Source organism: Quercus robur, chromosome 11, assembly GCF_932294415.1.
Source record: "Quercus robur chromosome 11, dhQueRobu3.1, whole genome shotgun sequence".
NCBI lineage: Eukaryota > Viridiplantae > Streptophyta > Magnoliopsida > Fagales > Fagaceae > Quercus > Quercus robur.
This window is the reverse complement of record NC_065544.1, coordinates 49851467-49865030: the sequence shown is the minus strand read 5'-3', so window position 1 is coordinate 49865030 and position 13564 is coordinate 49851467.

The window sequence follows — 13564 nt, the reverse complement described above, 5'->3', positions numbered from 1 at the left end:
AAAAACTTGTACTGGACAGGTTTAAGGTACTGGCGGCTTTACATAGAGTCCAGAGTAGTCACAGGACCACCTTGGCCTGGAAAAAATAATAATTATTATGTATAAATTTTAAAAATTTATGATTTTTTTATCCTTAAAAAAACTTTGTAACAACCCTAAATTTTTTTTAGGCCCAACATAACTAAACTTTGGCGAAATTTGGCAACAAACTTTGTATTAAGCTAAGGCTACAACTGTATTTAATATTTTTTTTATTGGTTGTGACTTTTAACAAATTCACCATTTAATTACATTTTCTTCTTATATCCTCTATACTTGCAAAATTTCAAGAAGATCAAAAATCAATAGCTATGTCATCAATCAAATGTTTAAATTTCGAGTTTTTGTAGTCTAAAATTATACATAAAAAATAAGTTTATGGATCGAATAGTAAATAACGTCCGATTGACATGAAACTTAACGTGTGTTTTAAAAACATAGGGAACATGTAATTTAACGGTTAGATTTGTAAAATATGTAGCAATGTTAATTTGTTTAGTGAGAGTTGTAGCATTGTGCTACAACTTAGTTTGTAGCCAAATTTTGTTAACTTTAGTCCCCTTAACAATATATTAGGTCCTTACATAAAAAAAGTCCAAGAAAATTTTATTTAACTAAAATTGTAAGACTTTGTGTTTGCATATGTGTGTGTGTGTGTTTTGTCGTTAATAAATGAAGTTCTTTTTTTATTAGATCTTGTATAATTTAAGTTTCTTGAAGATCACCCCCAAAAAAATTTCTGGAACCGCCACTGATTGAGGTGAGTTAGAGATGTTTTATTAATGCTAAGGAGATTAATGATATAAAGATGAAATATAAAGAAAAATAACGACTGTAAAAATATTAAGAGAAAATTAGAGACATATTTGTTGAAAATGATAATAAAATATGTATAAAAAATTATAACTATGATATGTATAGTAATGATTAAATTATAGTATGTATTAAATAAAATATGTATATATACATTCAGGCGGGGTAGAGCAGAGCAAGCAAATCTTATCCCCGCCCCATCCCCTATTTCGAGGTAGGAAAAATCCACACAGAATGAAGAAGGGCATTTTTGCAATTTTGCCATCCCTACATGCCGGGATGCCTCGAACACCTTAGAATGGAAAATGCATGACAATGTGTACGAGAGAATCCAGCTAGTTTATTTATTTATTTTTTTTAAATCTCACCCAAAATGGAAGTAGTTAAGTTATGCCCCTCGTTATGGGGTAATTTTGACCATAATAAAGGAAATAGCTAAAATTAAGGGAAACATTACATAATCAAATCTATTTATTGGCAATACAAACTAAGAACATGTATGAGAAAATTTCCTATACTTTTACTAAGGTAATTTCATTTACCAAAAAATTTCACTAACTTCAAGTATAAGAGTCAATAAGTTGCTGCAATGCTGTCACACTAGTGCTCACTGATGAAATTTACCTTGTTTTAAAGGTGTCGACTGTCGATGATCTAGATTGACAACACAATTATTGTGTGTCAACAACAATTACAAATTTATCAAATCTTCCTTTAATTTCTTATGAAAAAAAAAAAACTTGACATATAAGTTAAAAAGTGGTATCTCATCGTGTCCTTTAAATAGAAAACCTGTTTCCTTTAACATATAAACAAGGGAACCGGTCTATTTCATTTACTTGCATCACTTAATATTGCATTCAAATAAATAGTTAATGATTTTTAGGTCAAATTTTATGTCTTAGTGGTTCTAATGGAGATGTCTAAGGTTTGAATATCTCATTTCTCACTTGAAATATATAAAAAACAATATACATTGGAAACAAAAAATTGATAATTGAGAATTCTTTGAAAACTTCAACTCAACTAAGAATGAGGTTTGTAACTACCCCGTCTATTACTAATATTCTAGGAATGTAATTGTAGGTTCTCATAATCTAAATAATGATTTTTAAAATATCACACCCAATCTTGGTGCTCTGACTTGGGTGATCGTTCACTTCAATTCGACCAATTGAGCTATATCTTTTCATTTTAAGCCATGTGCTTGGATCATTTTTTGAGTTCCAAGTCGGATGAGGACGAAAGGTTTTCAGGTCGAGCTTTTTACTTGATCAATCCAACTCACATGATGTGGTATAGTATGAAGACATGCTTCATAGCTTAATTAAAAAAAAAAAAAATTATCATATTATTTAAGTATCGTTAATCACATCTGATGATGATTTGATCGTCAGTTGATTTATGATCGTCCAGATGAAACTGTTCCTCGCCAGACCAATCTTCTGCAACTCGTGAACGAACGAAAGGAAGTAGTTTGCCGGCGTCGTGCCTGCAAAAAGGTCTCCGATGCCAAAGTCAGTAAGATTGACAAAGGAGAACAATGGGAGTAATTTTCTAGAGTGTTTTCTTACCCTGCCCCTCTCGGGGTTTAGCTCTTTTATATGTGTGTTTGCAGGTCCTTTCTTCTAGCCGTTGGTGGAGTCTTGATGGAGGCTTTAATCTAGCCTGGTAACGTCTTTGCTGGGTGTTAATGATGAGCTGCCATTCCCAACGGTCTGAAGATTGATTAATGTCTTGTAACCGCTCCGCGAAGAGTGGGAACGAGTGTCCGGATGTTTGAGCGACGACCTTCTCTCTGGGGACGATTTTATCAAGATCATCCCTATCTTGCATTGTGTGGACGATTACAATTTTGGTCGGGCGTATCAGCTGCCCCCTATTCCATGGTTGTCCATTATTTGGACGATTATAGGAATATGAAGAGTTTGTTATGACCATTCATTTTTTATTCATTTATTTTTCAGTAATGGCGCTTGGAATTCTGCTCCGCATTGATTGCGTAGTGGCGGTTATGAATCCTCTCAGCGCCACGTGTTTGGTTTCTACTGGTAGGAGTGCCTCGTTTCCGGTGAGTGTCTTTTCAGTTTTCCCGCACTTTCCAAGGCAGAAACGTTTGATCTCTTTTGGTTTTTCCTTTTTTTCATTTCTCCATTGTCTGTGCAGTTGTTCTCTCCTACGCGTATTTTGCTCCTCAACTCCTCAGTTTTCTTCCTAACTTCCAGGTACGCCCACCCCATTTTACGCTTTTCTTTCCTTTTCAGTTTTCCCTTGCATTTGTGTCACTTGAATTCTTTTTCCTTTTCTGTACTGGTTTCTCTTCTCACTGAGTGGTGGGGTTAGTTTTTTTTCTTTTTCTCTCCTTTAATGGTGGACACCTTCGAAGTTAGGCGTAGCTTCCCTTCCGTAGCCTTTCTCCTTGCCCGCCTAGGTTCCTTGGTAGAGCTTTCTGGTGACCTATTGGGTGCGCCTTCCCTCGCCGGTTCGTACCCAGTGGTGGAGGAATTTGTTAATAGGGGTTCTGGGTTAGGTTCGGCGTTGGGTGTTTTATACCCCCTTCTGTTGGAGTCTCAGGCTTGGTTCCGGTCTATTAGAGGGCAACTAAGAGGGGAAAATATGGGTTTAGAAGAAGGGTTAGGTGATCTAGAGAGGGGTTCGTCCTCAAATGTGGTTGAGGAAGAGACCGAGATCGTCGCTATAACCACCACTCCTTCCCGTGCTCCTTCGTCCTCCCATTCCCCTGTTCCGACGACGGCCCGTCGATTTCATGCCCTGAAGGAAAATTGCTCCTTAAAAGTTGAGGTTTTTAGTAAGTTTAAGGACAGATTTCAATTTCCAGAGGGAACTAAGGCTCGTCTACCCAGGAAGGGCGAAAAAGCTTGTGCCTTTGCCCACGGAGAAGTTTGCTTTTACGAGCAGCTTTTTCGTGTGGCCTCCGATTCCCCGTCCATCCATTCATAATGGAGCTTCTTTACCATTTTAACCTTGCACCGGGGCAACTTATGCCTAACTCTTGGAGAATAGTGATTAGCTGCATGGTGATCTGGACGACCATTGCTGACGGGGATATGATCTCAGTTAATGAGTTTGTCTACTTGTATCGTCTGAAAGAGTCCAGGGAGTTTGGGTACTACGAGTTCGTCCCTTGGTCTAGGAAGGCCCGTCTGGTAGCTGACCTTCCGTCGTCCTTTCGCTACTGGAAGTCAAGATACTTCTTTGTATCTGGGGACGGTTGGGAGACGTTGCTCGACGATCTGTGGGGGAATGTCCCTAGGTTGCTGCGACGATGGGAGACCCCGTTGATTGGTGCGTGTCTCCCAATGTTGTTGGGCCCTTTTTTTTTTTTTTTTTTTTTTTTTAGCTTGTGTCTTGACGTCGTCCTTTTGCAGTGAAAGACCGTCCGGAGCTAGAGGCCAGGTTTGCCAAGCGAGTGCAGGCTGCTCTTGAATACGCCAGGACGATAGAAGATTTTGGAGAGCTGATTGATCCGCGAACCTTGGCTCGTCACTGCCTGGGGCCAGAACCTTCACTTTACGTTCTCAGTACTCTTGACCGTGAAGAGAGAAAACGTAAGTTGCACTTCACGCTTTTTCTTTGTGTTTGCTTGCATTCTTTTTACTCGTCCTTACGCCTCTTTTTTTTATTCGTCCTTGGTAGAAATGACGTCAAAATTCAACAAGGAGATGTATGCTAAAATCAAGGGCAAAAAGAATGAGCCCCTTTCCAGCATAGGCCAGAAGCGGATGAGGATCACGGATAGGGAGAAGGAGAAAGAGGTAGTGGAGAGAGGGTCGTCCACACCTACCCTTGATCTGGACGAAGGTCTGGTTGCATCTCCTGGAGTTTCAATCGAGGAGGTTGCTCGTCCCTCGAAGAAGCAGAAAGCTGCTAACAAGGGAAAAGGGAAAGCTGATGCCAGTGTTTGGTCAGATGCAGGGACGGCCATGGACCGTGCTACCGAGCTCTTTACCCCTGCTGAGATGAGGGAAGTTACGAGCATTCCTTCACACGAGATGGTGAGCCGCCACGTCCACAAACTCGTGCAGGTGAATCGTCATACATCTTGTTTTTTTTTTTTTTTTTTTTTTTTTTTTTTTTTCTTCGTTTTTCATCTTTGTTGTTTTTTATTGAGCTAACTTTTATTAACTTTGAATTCGTCCATAGGTGTTGGGGGAGACCATGCACATCACCACTCAGTACCTGGCAAATGAGGAGAAGGCCGTTGTGGCCAACTCGAAGGTAGACGCTTTGGAGGCTGAAGCTTCTGGTTTGCGCAAGGACTTGATCACAACTATGGACTCTCTCAACGCTTCTAAGGAGCAAGTCCGCGTGCTGACGGAGCAGCTGGATTCTGAGAGACAAACCGTGAAGCAGAAGGACGAACTTCTAGCGACGGCTGCTCAGAAGATGAAGGTTGCAGTAGCCAAAGCCGTCACTGCCTTCCAATCCTCTGAAGAATACAACACCCTTCTCTTCCAGTGGTACTTTAAAGGGTTCGAGCTGCTGCGAAGGTATCTCGTCAAGCATGGTCCTGCCGTGAGCCTTGACGATCTGGACTTTGAAGCCGTTGATAAGGAGATTGAGGAGGACGAGGCGGCTCAAACAGGAGCGTCCACCGGCGTCGAACCACCTCAGGCTACCCAGGACGATGAAATTCCCCCTTCAGCCTAGTTTGCCTTAAGGAAATTTCCATTTTTTTTTTTATTTTTTTTTTATGCACCAAGTGAAGAACAGCAGTTGTTTGGATGCCCCTCCTGTTTTTGGGGCCCCTTTTTGAACAATCTAACTTTACATTTGAATTTATAAATGTCTGTGCTTGCTCTTTTGATTTTTGGAAATGTTTCCCATTACCTGACTTTTTGGTCGTCCTGTATGGATAAAATTGTGTTGATCAATTTGAAGGGTTTGTCCCTCTTGCTCTTCTGTACAGATGAGACCATGTCGTGCGATGTACATGGACATCGAGGGAATTTAGCCTTAGAGGCGACGTCCATCTCTTTAAGGAACTTTTGTCGTCGTGGTGCTTCGATGTAATTCGTCCAAAGAATTTTTCCGTCATTATTCTTTAGATGACGTAATTTCGTTCATGATTTGTATCCATTGAGGACGTAATTTAGCTTTCAGGGTCGACGCACATCCATTATCGTCACTAAGCAATGTACGTCCATTTAAGGAGTTTCATGGTCATTAAGCTCTTTAGGGACGATGCACATCCATTTAAGGATTTTTATCGTCCTTAAGCCTTTTAGGGACGGTGTACATCCATTTAAGGAATTTTATCGTCATTAAGCTTTTTAGGGACGATGTACATCCATTTTAGGAATTTTATCGCCATTAAGCTTTTTTAGGGACGATGTACATCCATTTAAGGAATTTTATCGCCATTAAGCTTTTTAGGGACGATGTACATCCATTTAAGGAATTTTATCGGCATTAAGCTTTTTTAGGGACGATGTACATCCATTTAAGGAATTTTATCGCCATTAAGCTTTTTAGGGACGATGTACATCCATTTAAGGAATTTTATCGCCATTAAGCTTTTTAGGGACGATGTACATCCATTTAAGGAATTTTATCGTCATTAAGCTTTTTTAGGGACGATCGCCTGTGCTTATCTTTGGAAACAGTGATGAATGACTTGCTCGATAATATTCAAAGGATGCTGGATAATACTTATAACTCGAACAATTGCTTACATAAGATAGAAGTATCAAATTGGTTTTACAATGAAGTTTATGGTTCCTTTTCGTAATACCTCTTTAGATGCTCAACGTTCCATGGACGAGGTAGTCTTTTCCCTTCTGAATCCTCCAGGTGATAGCTGCCCTGACGCGAATAATGGACGACTCTGTAGGGTCCTTCCCAGGACGGTCCCAACTTACCATGTGCTGGGTCCTTTGTGGCAGGGGTGACTTTTCTAAGGACGAGGTCACCAATGTTGAATCTTCTTAGCTTCACTCTTTGATTATAATATTCTGCTATCTTCTGCTGGTACTTCGCCATTTTCTCAGCTGCCTGATCTCTGATCTCGTCCAGGCTGTCTAAGTTTTCCTTCAATTGGTTCTCATTGGTTTGTTCGTCAAAAAATTCCCTCCTCAAGCTTGTGAGACCAACTTCGACTGGTATGACTGCTTCTGTGCCATATGTTAGACTGAATGGTGTTTCTCCAGTTGGTGTCCGTGCTGTCGTCCTGTATGCCCATAGGGCGCCTGGTAGTTCCTCAGGCCACATTCCTTTTGCCCCCACCAATCGGGACTTGATGATCTTCAGCAGGGTCCGGTTGGTTACTTCCGTCTGTCCATTGGCCTGGGGATGCCCTGGTGATGAATACTTATTTTTGATACCTAAGTTCGAGCAAAATGACCTGAAGCTTTGGCTGTCGAACTGACGACCGTTGTCTGATATGATCGTCCTTGGTATACCAAACCTGCAAACAATATTTTTCCAAACAAAATTTTGTACCTTTGCTTCGGTGATTGTCGCCAGAGCTTCTGCCTCCACCCATTTTGTGAAGTAGTCGATGGCGACGAGCAGAAACTTCACCTGTCTCTTTGCCTGAGGTAAGGGACCCATGATGTCAATCCCCCATTGCGCAAATGGCCAGGGAGATGATATTGTGGTCATCTTCTCTCCGGGGATTCTTTGAACATTCCCATACCTCTGGCAACTGTCACACGTCCTCACAAAGTCGGCTGCGTCTTGTTGCATTGTTGGCCAAAAATAGCCAGCTCTCATGATGTTTCTGGCGAGAGACTTTGCCCCCGCGTGATCTCCGCAGATCCCACCATGCACTTCTTCAAGGATGTACCTGGCTTCCTCCTTTTCAACACATCTCAAATACGGCTGAGAGTAGCCTCTTTTATAAAGTTCTTCATTAAGTATCGTGAATCTGGCTGCTCGTTTTCTGATCTTTTTAGCTTCCTCTGGATCATCCGGTAGCCGTCCTTCTTGAAGGAAGGTGATTATCGGATTCGTCCATCCACTGTCTGTGTGGACGGTGGAAATCTGAAGTTCCAGTATGCTGGGATGGTTCTGTTCTTCCATCCTCCAATCGGACTTCTTACCTCCACTGTCCGTTGAGGCACTTCGGGCCACCTCATCAGCTTCTGTGTTCTGTTCTCTGGGGATTTGGACGAACTCTGCGTATTTGAAGGAACTGATCAATTGGTTTGTCAGCTTGAGGTATTTCTGCATCCTTGTTTCCTTTGCCTCGTACTCCCCTCTTACTTGTCCAATGACGAGTTGGGAATCGCTCCTGAGCACAACATTCTCAGCTCCTAGTGCTCGAGCCACTCTTAACCCTGCCAGCAGTGCCTCATATTCTGCTTCATTATTGGTCACCGGGAACTTAAGTTGGACTCCATACTTGATAACATTCTTTTCGGGAGAAGTGAGGACGATGCCGGCTCCGCCTCCGTGTTGGGTGGACGATCCATCAGTATTAACCGTCCAGATGTTCTCTACGTTTTCAGGGACGGTGAACTCTGCTATAAAATCTGCTAGTGCCTGTGCTTTTATTGCCACCCTTGGACGATACTTTATGTCGAACTGGCTGAGCTCGACTGCCCACTGCACCATTCTTCCTGCTGCTTCTGGTTTGTTCATTGCCTTTTTAATGGGCTGATCCGTCATCACGACGATGGGATTGGCTTGAAAATACGGACGAAGTTTCCTTGAGGCCATAATCAGGGCGAAGGTGATCTTCTCCATACGCGGGTACCGTGCCTCGGCGCCCTGGAAGGCCTGGCTAACGTAATACACAGGAAGTTGTAAACCACCATCTTCTCTAATCAACGCCGCGCTGACAGCTGTGGTTGAGACGGCTAAGTACAGGAATAGCTCTTCACCTTCTTTGGACGGGCTCAGGAGGGGCGGGTTGCTAAGATAACTTTTTAGCTCTTGGAAGGCCGCTTCGCATTCCTCCGTCCATGAAAACGCTTTCTTCAAAGTTTTGAAGAACGGAAGGTATTTGTCCGTTGCCTTCGAGACGAACCGGTTGAGGGCCGCAATTCTCCCTGTCAGGGACTGCACTTCTTTGACCGTCCTGGGTGAAGACATTTCCAGGATGGCCCTGACCTTCTCGGGATTTGCTTCAATCCCTCTCTGTGATACTACAAACCCGAGAAACTTTCCCGAGGAAACCCCAAAGGCACATTTGGACGGGTTTAGTTTCATGCTATATCGTCTGAGAGTGTTGAACGTCTCTCTGAGGTCGTCCAGATGGTTTTCTTCTTCCTTGCTCTTGACGAGCATATCATCAACGTAAACCTCCACATTTCTCCCGATTTGCTTTTCGAACATCTGATTCACCAATCTTTGATAGGTGGCCCCTGCATTTTTGAGCCCAAAAGGCATGACTCGATAGCAGTAGAGTCCCTGGCTGGTGATAAAAGCGGTCTTCTCTTGGTCTTCTTCGGCCATCTGTATCTGGTTATATCCTGAAAACGCGTCCATAAATGTGAGAAGTTTGTGTCCTGCTGTGGAGTCTACTAGCTGGTCGATTCTGGGCAGCGGGAAGCTATCTTTTGGGCATGCTTGGTTCAGGTCTGTAAAGTCGACACACATCCTCCACTTCCCATTTGACTTTTTGACCATGACTACGTTGGCCAACCATTCTGGATAGTGAACTTCTCGGATAAATCTTGTTGCAAGCAACTTATTTACCTCGTCCATTACTGCCTTATTTCGCTCGGGAGCAAATACTCTCCTTTTCTGCTGGACAGGTTTCTTTTCGGGATCAACATTCAGATGGTGCTGGATGAGGCTTGCTGGGATTCCTGGCATATCCCTGTGACTCCAGGCGAAAATGTCGAGGTTGCTCTTCAGAAAGCTGACGATTTCGTCTTTCGTCTTTTGGCTCATGCTCGTCCCTATTTGGGTCGTCCTTGGAGGGTTCCCTTCAGCCAGATCTATCGTTTCAAGTTTCTCCATAATCTCTGGTGTCTTCTCCTCAATCGTCCACGTATGGTTTTCCTTTGAGGCCAGGACGGCATGGTAGCATTCCCTGGCCAGCACTTGATCACCCTTAACCTCCCCGATTCCATGCTCTGTTGGGAACTTCACCTTTAGGCAGTATGTGGAGATAGCAGCTTTCCAACGATTAAGCATTGGTCTGCCAATGATCACATTGTAGGACGAGGGTGAGTCTACTATTAGAAAATTGTGCTGGTTGGTTACCTGAAGGGGATATGACCCGGCTGTAACTGTTAACGTCGTGATTCCTCTGGGGTACACTTTGTCTCCGCTGAAGCTGACTAGGGGAGACTCAAAAGGACGAAGTCTTTTTGGGTCCAGCTTTAGTTGTTGGAAAGCAGGAAGATAGATTATATCTGCAGAACTTCCGCTGTCGACCAGGACTCTTCGCGTGTTGAACCCCTCGATCATGATCATAATGACGAGTGGATCATCATGGGGCTGCTTCACACTTCTGGCATCCTCCTCAGAAAAATGCAAGTCTTCACTGGTGCGTCTTTGCTTTGACGGTGGTACACTGTGGACGCTATTTACCTGTCTTTGGTATGACTTCCTGAGAGACTTGAATGACCCTCCGGCGGTTGGTCCCCCGGCGATGGTTTTTATTTCCCCTAGCGCATTCTGTGGACGGGGTTGAGGGCGATCTTCGTCTCTTCGTGCATTCACTGGCTGGCTCTTCTGTCCGTACCTGCTGAAATCCCCCCTTTTTACATACTGTTGTAGCTTCCCATTACGGATGAGCTCTTCAATCTGCTCTTTCAGGTCCCTGCAGTCCTCCGTGTAGTGCCCATGATCTTTATGGAAACGGCAGTATTTCCTCTTATCGCGTAATCCAGGTGCTGACTGGAGTGGTTTTGGCCACTTTAGGGATGGTTCGTCCCTTATTTCTGTTAGAATTTGATCTACGGGCATCGCCAGCGGGGTGAACTTTGACGGACGAGGGTTTTTATCGTCCCTTCTTCGATCGTCATTTCTCCTGTCATGACGTTCTCGTTTTAGCCCTCTTCGATCGTCCTCCTTTTCCTTCTTCTTTTCCCTGCTCTTATCTGCTCCATCAATAGCTGCCAGAGCTTCCTCCGCGTTCATGTACTTCGGAGCCTTTAACAGTGTCTCGGCCATCGTCTTAGGGGGGTTTTTTGCCAAGGATGCTACAAAATCCCTGGACTTCAATCCTGCTTTGAAGGTTGTGAGATGTACCTTGTCATCCGTCTCATCTATTTCCAACATTCCTCGGGTGAAGCGTGTCACGTAGGACCTCAGTGGTTCCTTCTCTCCTTGTTTGATGGTAAGTAAGTGGTCGGCAGTTCTCTTTGGTCGCTGCCCCCCCACGAAGTGACGGACAAAGGAGTTGCTCAACTGTTCGAAATTGTCAATGGATGATGTTGGCAACTTGTTGAACCATTCCCTGGCTGCTCCTTTGAGGGTCGTAGGGAATGAGCGACAGAAGATCTCGTCAGGTGGCTGTTGGAGGCCTAAGGTCGTCCTGAAGGTATTCAGGTGATCCAAGGGGTCTTTCAGCCCGTCGAAAGGTTCTAGTTATGGTAGACGGAATTTGGAGGGTACAGGGCACTCCTGGACAGCTATGGTAAAGGGCGAATCCGTCTTCCGGACGATTCTCTCCAAACTTTGGTCCGTCTTTCCTTTTATGGCGTTTCTTAGCTCGTCCATCTCTTTCCTCATTTCTCTCAATAGGTCCGAACTTGCTTCCTCTGGAGTACTTGTCCGCCTTCTGTTGCTGTCTTCATCGTCTCCCCTATCCGCACGATTGCTTTCTTGTAGTAGTCGTTGTTTCATTTCTTGGTTCTGTCTTGTGAGTTCTTCCACGGTTGCTGACAGCGACTGGACTTGTAGGGCCAACGCAGCAGGGTCTGGGTTTGTACTAGATTCCATTTGGACTGGGGACAGATTACGTTTATCGTCGTCCCCACAGACGGCGCCAAACTGATGATGATTTGATCGTCAGTTGATTTATGATCGTCCAGATGAAACTGTTCCTCGCCAGACCAATCTTCTGCAACTCGTGAACGAACGAAAGGAAGTAGTTTGCCGGCGTCGTGCCTGCAAAAAGGTCTCCGATGCCAAAGTCAGTAAGATTGACAAAGGAGAACAATGGGAGTAATTTTCTAGAGTGTTTTCTTACCCTGCCCCTCTCGGGGTTTAGCTCTTTTATATGTGTGTTTGCAGGTCCTTTCTTCTAGCCGTTGGTGGAGTCTTGATGGAGGCTTTAATCTAGCCTGGTAACGTCTTTGCTGGGTGTTAATGATGAGCTGCCATTCCCAACGGTCTGAAGATTGATTAATGTCTTGTAACCGCTCTGCGAAGAGTGGGAACGAGTGTCCGGATGTTTGAGCGACGACCTTCTCTCTGGGGACGATTTTATCAAGATCGTCCCTATCTTGCATTGTGTGGACGATTACAATTTTGGTCGGGCGTATCAACATCTATTGATACATCAATTAAAAGTTGTATAGATTTTACATTTGGAAGTGTAATTGCCATTACCTTATGGAAAAAGTTAACAAATGCCTTAAAAGCATTAGTTTAGCAATTAAATTTAGAAATTTTTTATGAGAAAAGAAAAAAAAATTGATTTTTATGACAGCTATTTATATTTTCCATTACAGTGATATTAATTTTTTTTTAAATAGTTTATTAACAAATACCCTAAGAGCTCCAGTTAATTGGATTGTTATTTTTTTTGCAAATATATTTGGGTACCCCGAAATAGTCCAACCATCCATAGAAGCACTTGTAATCTCCCCACCAGGGCCGACCCAACAAAATTTGGGGCCTAAGGCAAAAATTTTATATGAAGCCTTTTTATATGTAAAAATTAATTAAATAAAATTATATAATACTAATTAAATTAAGACTAATTTGATGTTAATACAGAAATTGATGAATAATACTAGCTAAACTAAGGTTAATTTCAAATAGAAGATTGAATATTATAGTTGAATAAAAAGGAACTTACGTTAACTTGGATATATGACTATGCATAGTTAAATACAGTTGTAATTTAAATTTAAATTTTATATATTCCTTTTAAGAGAAAGAGATAGATAGATATTATTTGGTGTGACGCTTAGTAGGAGATTAGTCATCATTGTCGATTTATCACATTTGTAGCATTTTTTTTTAAACATCTTATTGTTTCAATTGGGTTAAATTTTTATTGATCTCCTATTTTAAAAGCCATGTTAGAAATGAAAAAGAAAAATACTAAAAATACTACAAAATATTACAATAAATGTGATTATGACTGTAATTGATGAATTTCAACAACTTAATTTATTTGTGTTTGAAATACTTTTTTATGTGATTGGTGATATGTTAGTTAAATCTATAAAGACTATAATAAAATTTGTGGTATTTTTAGCATCACTCTTAAAAAAAAAAGTACCAATTATTTAAAAAATATTATATTTTTATAAAATTTTGGACATTTTACTAAAGGAGATGAGGCATTTTTTTAATAGGGAAATTTTTTATTTGTTGTGGAGCCTTAGGCCTAGGCCTAAGTTGCCCAGGCCTTGAGCCGTCACCGCTCCCCACACGTGTGAAATAATGATAAATTTCCTAGGATGACCAGCAATAGAAATTTTAGAATAGTAGAGATTCGAAGTCAAGTCAATTAGTTCTTTATGAGACACTCAATTCAACTTGAAGAGCAATCTACACTCAAATTAACTTGAAGAGCAATCTACACCAACCCGATCTGGCTGGAATGAAATGAAAT